The sequence below is a fragment of the Aphelocoma coerulescens genome, chromosome 3 (assembly GCF_041296385.1).
Source record: "Aphelocoma coerulescens isolate FSJ_1873_10779 chromosome 3, UR_Acoe_1.0, whole genome shotgun sequence".
In the NCBI taxonomy this organism is placed as follows: Eukaryota; Metazoa; Chordata; class Aves; order Passeriformes; family Corvidae; genus Aphelocoma; species Aphelocoma coerulescens.
In genome coordinates, this window is record NC_091016.1 from 111,240,755 (window position 1) to 111,249,377 (window position 8,623).

Here is an 8,623-nt window from a genome sequence, read left to right on the forward strand (position 1 = left end):
GGTGTATGCCCAGTATCTGTCAGGCTCAAGCTCCTATTCATGTAAGAACATTTCATTTGTAAAGCACAATTTTGCTTTTCAGCACAAAAGCATACAGAGCTCCATGTTTCCTAACCTCCAGATGGCACTCACTCCACATCAAGTAATCCACCAGAAAGGACACTAAGGCAGTGCTATATAAGTCCTTTTTAACTACATTAAATAATTCCAGATTCCTGACTCTGTTTACTGTGTGTGAACCCAGAGAATCCTTCTCCCAGAGAGTTCCCGCAAACTGGAGGGTAAGAGCAGTCTTACAGTCTGGTCTAAGCAGTGCATGATTTAATCCTCCCACTTCACTTAGAACTGGCATTGTTTCAACTGAAGCACTTCTAGTTTTGGACAAGACCTTCCACATCTTACCCTAAAGATGTGGGCTACTAATCAGAGTCTAGAAAAGCAGCTATGGCAACTGGAATATGGGAAGACATGTCATATAAGGAAAGGTTAAAAAGACTGTTAAAAGTTTAACATGAAGGAAAAAAAGCAGTCTTGGAAGAGGATAGCAGTCTTTAGATACATGTATAGCTCTGGAATGAGAAAAGGAATAATTTGCACTTCGAGGGAGTGCCAGGCAACAGCAAAAATAACAAGCTTATGTTACAGCAAGGAAGAATCATGTTAATTTTTGGGAAAGCAAGTAGTGAGGATAATACAGCACTGGAATGGATTCCCTGAGGAATCTCCATCTTTGGATGTTAAACATACTTCCATCAAGAGGGATGTATTTAATAGGCTTTGTCTTTTACTGTATAAATCAAATGACTGTCTGAAGAGTTTTTCACCCATTCTCTGACTACACCAGAGCTGTTGGGTTCAGAACAAATTTTGCAAACATGATTTTTTCAAACATATTGAAAAAGAATTTTTTTTAAATTCTTATTTTAATTATAACAGGTTTAAAAAGATTTCAGCTCTAAAATACAGATTAATCACTTTTTAAAAATTGAAATATGTTTCTAATTCTTCTAACTGATCATATACTTTTAAGTATAAGGATACTTTTCACTAAGTCCAGATGTGTCTCTTTTAATCACACGTCTGAGAGGCTTGTTTAGTGCCCTCTTGACAGCCATGTAAGGACACTTCTCAAAGAGCATATTATGTCATGTGAATTTCAAGGAACGTGGCAAAACCCAATTTTCTTCCAATAATTTGAGGAAGTCTTTAGTAAAAACGTGTAGTTCTGTGTCCTTAATCAGATAAAGCAGCCACTGAGGTGCCAGTTCCTGAAGTGGGGACGTGCAGTGGTGACATTTTTACAGCACAGGAAAAACCCTGCACTTCCCTCTGCTGTACTCCCTTGCATGGGTCACTTCAGGCCAACAGATCACAACTGGAAAGTCTGTAGGAATATCTGAAAAGGAGCCAAAGTATGCAGCAATTTTTGGCTTAATTGTCAGAGTTCAACCTTGGAAAATGTAGCTCTGTGCTGTGTTGCAAGATCACAGCAACCCACAACTGTGCTGCCTCTTTCGATGTGCAGTTAAGCTGATATCTTGATTTTCTGAGTCTGAGTTCAAGATAATTGAAATTATGCTAAAATACGAGTGGGCAACAATTGGATAGGACTAGCTCTGTTCAACACAGAACTCCAATTCATTCTTATCTCCTGCTGAAATCAATAGTAACTCTTGGGCACTTTGACATCTTGATGATTAAGGGGGAATGTCTTGAGAACCAAAGTTTTCTGTGTGGAATAGATGAGATAATCTGTGTGATACGGGAACATTGTCTAGAACTGGATATCTGATTTTGTTAAATTATTACACTTTCCTTGGAAATGCAAATTATTTTATCCTGCTGCATTAGCTCTCCAGCATTACATTTCCAAAGTTAGTTTGGGTCTCTCTACCATGTACAGCAATCTCCAGAAAAGACCTTCTGGGAATATCCAGGGCCCTAATCAAAACTGCCTCAGCACCTGCAAGTAGAAGGCAGCAAAGAGACAATCTCTAGACTCCAATTTCATCCCAAGTTTAGCAGTCATTTTTCTTTTACAATAATTAACTTTGCCAACTAATCCTTATTTATATAAGCAGAGTGTCTTAGAAAGATTGCATGAGATTATAACAGTAGTGAAATCAGTAAATAATCAGTGGAAATTCCATTTATCAAAGAGATTGTGTAAATATTAAACTGTGTGGTAAGTTATTTGTAAAGCATTCTTATGGTGTATCACTTAGGCTTCAGTTTTATAAGCTTTTTCCTCCTTTTGTTGCCAGATCTCAAACAAGGGATTATACATGCTTAGAGAATTCATTTTCTGTATTTCTTTCAGTTAAAGAGCACAAGTGGGTGGCTATATTGATTGAATTCTTCCCTTACTTATATATATTGCTTTCTCTTCAATATTTTTGAGTATAGTTAATGTTAATTGTACCTTGGTGAACAAGTGTTTCCAGTGCATCCAGATTTTGTGTGTTCTCATTTTTAGTTCCATTTAAATTAAAAAAGTGTGAAATACATATTTTTAAAGACATAAGTTCATATAAATCTGTGTTTCTTGTGCATTTAGAACAGTCTTTGTATATACTTCCCACATGGTACCTTAAGTATAAAGTTTTGTTTAATAAGATCAGTGATGACTGTAAATCCAGTTGTGTTTCTTAGAAACTCTATTTAAAACTGTTTTTTGACCTTTAGATTACTCTAAAGTAAACAAAATAACTAAACAGGTTTTCCTGCAAAGAGGTCTCATTATGCTGTGAAAATTACTAAACATGAACAGTAAGATTCCTAGAACTGGGAACGGTGAGGATGATTATGTATGAACATTAGATGGGCAATACTGCCAGTCAGGGCATCATCTGTTTGTATGTATTATGTGCATATCAGTTGGGGTTTTCGGAGCTCTCTTGGTTTTTTTTTTTCCTGTTAAAGGAATTTTCCCCATTTGTGTTGCTCAGCTCCTACAAAGAAAGAAATTTCTGAACTAAAGTTCCTCTTAAATCAGACAACAGTTTTCTGAAGTGGGGTATATTTTGGTTTGTTGGTTTTAGAAACCAAAAATAATCTGTCAGGGCCTCAAGTTGCATTTCCTAAATGCTGCACAGATAGAAACCACTAAATCTTTCCTAAAGCAGGATGCCTCTCTTAAAAACTCTACTTGCTACTCTGAATCCATGTCAGGTGTATTTCCCTTCTTCAAAAAACTTCATGTTTGCATCAATAAATTCCTTGAAACACAGATGGGTTTCCAAGTGACTCAGGAATTCTGCTGAAGGCTGAAGAGGTGTCTACAGCCCTCTTCTGTCACAGGGCAGAAATCCCACAGATTGACTTCAGCTTGTGACCTTTCCAGAACTTCTCTGAGAAGCCATATTAACCTATGTATCTACAAAAGTGCCAGCCCTTAGAAAATGAATTTCCAAATATCTGGGGTTACAGCTTCACGTCAGCACAAGGCCTTTATGCCAGGCTGATGGAGCAAAACCCCTGCAAATTTCTATTAACTGTCTCTTAACCCAGAGTATGACCAGAGGAAAGTCTCAGCCGGCATTAAGAAGTAATGTGCAAATATACTGGCACAATAAATATAAAAATAATGTCATTTGGGTTCACTTTAAACTGTGGGTTCACTTTGCCCAGTTACTAATAACCAAATATCATCACTCAACATATTTTATATGATCTGTGAATTAACAACTTTATTCATGCAGTAACTCATGTCAGCTGCAGGTGTTGCTGAGAAAGAGGAACAAACCACAGATGTAGCCTAGAACCACCTGCAGCTATCATAATGCCTCCTTAGCAGTTACACCATTATGTCTCTTTAAAGCCAAATGGACTGAAAACACAGTGTTTACATCAGCTCTCTACCACAAAACTTAACAGAATGCTGGCACATTGCTAGCACTGTGTTGCCACTGGGATACATTAAAAACCCTCTAAAAGCCAGAGTGAAACCTGCACCCAGTCGTGTTTCAGACCTGGTGAGATGACCATCTTCTGTGCTGGAATAAGCATGATTGTAACTGTGTTTGCTCCTCAGTGCTGGCAGATCCATTTGAACACTCTGGGAGACTCTTAAGACATTTAGCAAGAGTGCAGGAGGCATCATACACCATGACCTTAGCAAGGGCTGCTGCCCTCAAGTACTCACACTCAACTCTTGCTGGAGCCTCTTCTTTGGGTAAGTCAGATGTAAGTATGGATCCAGAACAACACCAGTTCCAGATCCAAAAGCTGCCGCTCAACCTCCTCTCTGGGCTAAAAGCTTGACGTAGATTTTCTAAAAGGGATACTAGTTAGTATATTTTCCTTCTCTTCTGCTCCTCACAGATCCTCAGCTTTGTTAGGCTTTTGGGTTAGGTTTTAAAAATCTGTGTTTGGCATTCTAGGCTCTTTCAGTACTACTTTTTAGATAGCAATATTATTTTAGATAATATGCCATTACCCAGAATGCCCTTAAGGCCTTCTTTTAACTCAAAAAAACATTTCACAGACAAAACACTGAGTCAAGAGGGCTTGGGGTTTTTTTGCTTATAGTACTTTCATTCAATTTGTTATGCTTCTGTTCAGCCTAACATCAAGTAAACCTCATATAAATAAGGTCATGTTTTCAGTTGCCACAAATATATACAACATACTGCAGACAGAACCAACAAACTACATGCAACCTCCACTGTTTCTTTTATACTCGTGTCGTGCACATTTGTACAACGTAAACTCAAACACGAAGCACACAGGGATCCATTGGACTTCTTTAGTAAGAGAAGGATCTTCAAATAAGAGTTAAAGCAGTGTCACTATGCCACCAAGGAGCCTCAGCACAGAGATAACCTCCTCCTCATGGTGAGTTTTTGTGACAACTTTGCATCAGTCTACTACTCAACAGTAAAGCTCACAGTCCTTGGGCACTACAGGTGTTCAGCAAAGACAACCAAATGCAAAGAGCACCTAAAATCATAGCCATCCTTCTTTAATTTTGTTTTAAAGTCTTGATCATTTTTACCTTGTCTTTATCTTGATGTCTCTAGTGGCAGAATAGGGCCTCAAATACGCGGCTTGCCTAAGGACTAAAGTACATGAAATCACAGCCAAGTGGCCCGAAGGGACCTCTGGAGGCCTCTAGACCAAGCCCCTGCTCAAAGCAAGGCCAACGCTGACATTACACCAGGTTGCTCAGGACTTTGTCCTGCTCAGTTGTGAAAATCTCCATAGAGATGCCAGAGCCTCTCTGGGCCACTGTTCCAGTGTTCAGTGTTCAACTCCATTCCCTCATGCCTCAGTATCTCATACCTGTTTCCATCTTCCCAGCCCTCCCTTTTTGGTGTTTGAGTTCAGAGAAGCACTGCTGGATCAGCCAAGTGGTTCCTCTGCCTGCTTGAGTTCCAACTCACCAGACGAGACAGTTTTTGTTCTGTGAGCATGTTCTCTTCAAGTTTCAATGCACACTCGTAGTCTCCATTGCCGCCATGGCATGTTCCTGAGAGGTCCTGACAAACCAATTCCTGAACTAGACAAATTCTGTTCTTCTGAAGCCCAGAATCTTTATTCCACTATTTGTCTTCCTTACTTCTCTTGGGGTCTTAATTCCAAGGTCCTGGAGACACTGATGCCAAGGCTGCCCTTTACCTGCACATTGCCTATTTTTTCTACCTCCCTTCTTTGTTTTTGAGTAACAAATCCAGCATCTGCATCAAAAAAGAATGCTCTTGATGCCCCACAAAAATTGGTTGGGCTGCTTTTACCCCACTGGGAGCTCCTCCGGATAGCAGAGCAACTTTGTATTCCAAAGCAGCCTGTGCCTACAATTTTGAGTTCCTTCTTGTTTCTTAAAGCTTCATCTGCTTCCTCTTCCTCATCAGACAATTTACAGCAGGTGCTTCCAAGTGTTCCCCATGCCAGTCTCCCTACCAGTTTTGACCCCTCAGCTCTCAGCTGGCTCAGTGCTTATTCCAACAAGCATGGGAAAGCTCCAGGCAAAGAGAAACTGTTTTGTGTAGAACACAACTTCCACTCATTTCCCTGTCTGCTTTTCCAAAAAAGCTTGAATCCTCCCACTTGTAATGTGCTGTGCCATACTGTCCCTGTGATCCCAAAGAGGTCACAGCGCTGCAACTGTGCTGGTATGTCCAATTCCTCTGGTTTCTTTCCCAGGCTCTATGTGTTGACACACCGTGTTCACACTCCCTGGGCAAACAACCGAGCCTCCTGCAACCTGTTGTCCCTGGCCAACTCTGTCCACCCCCAGCCTTCCTCCACACATCTCCCAGGGATTGTCCCCATCCACACAGATTCCTCAGCTGTGGAATCTCCTTTATTTTAACCTAGAGCTTAAAACACAAATTTTCTATAAAATTAACTATTCCCTGTTAGCATGGCAGGCTGTGGAAATAACCAGCAAAAGAGCACTCTCTGCATTCCTTGCAAACCCACAAAATTTAAGACATTATTCTGTTCAAAAACTCAACTGTGATAAGCCAACATCATTATGGGGAAAAAATCTGGTTTGGCTTTTTGTCCTTGGTGTTACTACAGGAAGATTATTTTCCTTCTCTGTGTTATTTTCAATAGGAATCAACATGTGCATTCCCATTTGAGGTGCACCAGTGCTAAACCACTGCCCATCTGCTGCAGAACTGTCAATCTGCACTGGACACTCGAAAGTTACGAATTCATTCCCTAACTGTAACTTGAAGTGGTTTTGCATTTTTCTGCAACTTATCAAATCTGAAATTTGATGTAGAACTAAATACTTTAAACATTTAGACTAGGAAGAATTTCTTATACTGCTCACAGATTAAATTTTTTTGTCATAACCTTGGACGAGGCTGCCCAGTACTGACGTCTGTTCCTTCCCTAAGCTGCGGCTCACGTGGGCAGTGAACAGATGCAGCGCGGGACCATTACGCAGACAGGGCAGGGGAAGGATGATGAATCATTCTGTTTATCTGACTGCTTGCAATGCAAAGCAGGATGTATTCTTTAAAAAGGTAAAATGCTGACTAAAGCTAAATACTTAATGTCATCTTAAATATAAAATCAGTTGAATAAAATGGGGTCACAGACATGCTCAACAGTTTGAAGTCAGCTCAGCTTCTTGATTACTCTAGAAAGGTAGAAGGCAATACACATTGCTGACAATTTTATAGGTTTTTTGGATCAGCATCCACACAGAAGTGCAGATACACAACTTCTACCTTAGGTATTTCTCCGTTATTCTCAGATTATCTGAAATGACAGACACATCTACACCTCAGACCTAACTTTAAACGAGGTAACTTCATCTTGTATAATTTTTCAACTCATTTTCAAGTACATAATGCTCCCACAAAGTCAAAAACTCAGTTTATCAAGAAAATCTTGGAACAGTTATTATTTAAAGTGAACTCAATTTTTGTTTCTTTTAGCTTATGGTCTTCAAAAATCTTGATTATTTTGAATTGTATTAACATAAACAAAGTTTCTACATTAGAATTTTGTATTGAGGGGCTATTTATTTCTGAGTTTTGGGATTTTATGTATTTCTACATACCTGCTTCATTTTATGGCTGAATTACACAAAGGGTAACATGATTTACAAATTAAGAATTTGTAATGCTGTTTTAAAATACCACTAAAGGTTTGTGGAATTAATGCAATATATCTGTTTTAACCCATTTTAAGAACTATTGGTCATAATGAAATACAACTGTCGCTAAAATTAAAATGAAAAAGAAGAAACGCTATGCCTGCGAATAACCTCTCATGTTAAAGCAATTATGTTCTAGGTAAAACTCTGAATTAATGGTGTGGATTCGATAGTCTGAGCAGTCCTGGCCATATGTAGGCACAAAAGAGTCAAGATTCTGTCCATGTGTAATCAGTACAAATGTGTATTCCTTTATTGTGTAACCTTTATTTAGTTCTGACAAGCTGAGAAGTACAAAAGCTTTACTATTTTTGTGTGTAACTGTGTATGGTGGGTAGGTGTATGGTAAGCTGCTCCATCTCCAATAACCTGTGATAAATAACCTAAAGAATAAAAATTTTCAGCTCCCCTGAAATTGCTGAAAGACTAACTGGCAAAAAAAAGATAAAAGAATGTAAAGGTATGCACACAGGATGATAAATGTAGCTGGAACCAGTGGAGAGACGGTTAAGGAGGCCTACAGTGATTTTTTAGCAAATCATATAACAAGAAACAACAGTGCATACACAAAGAAAAGCTCAAGGAAAAGTCACTTTTAATATCCAAGCATTCCGTGAACACAACCACCAGAGACCCCCCTTAATAAAGCTCCAGAACCATAAACTTCCAGTAAGAGGTGGATGCATGCAAATTAGTTCTAGAAAAAATGAGATTTATATATTAAATAAGAAACACGTTTTAATGAATATGTATAGTTTTAATGAATAAAAACCCTGTTGTAAAGCCTTGCTCCACACACAGAATAAATAAAGATCCACTGCGTCCTGCACAAATAAAGAATGCCTGCTTTCTAAGACCTCAAATTGTGTTAGAAAGTTTATTTCAGCCAATTTCGCTATCATCTGACAAACCCAGCATTTAGCAACTTTAAATTTTGCTGCACATTTTTCCTGTAAAAATAAAGTGCTGCTGTTAGACCCGTGCGATCCCTGCTGCAGGAATTCG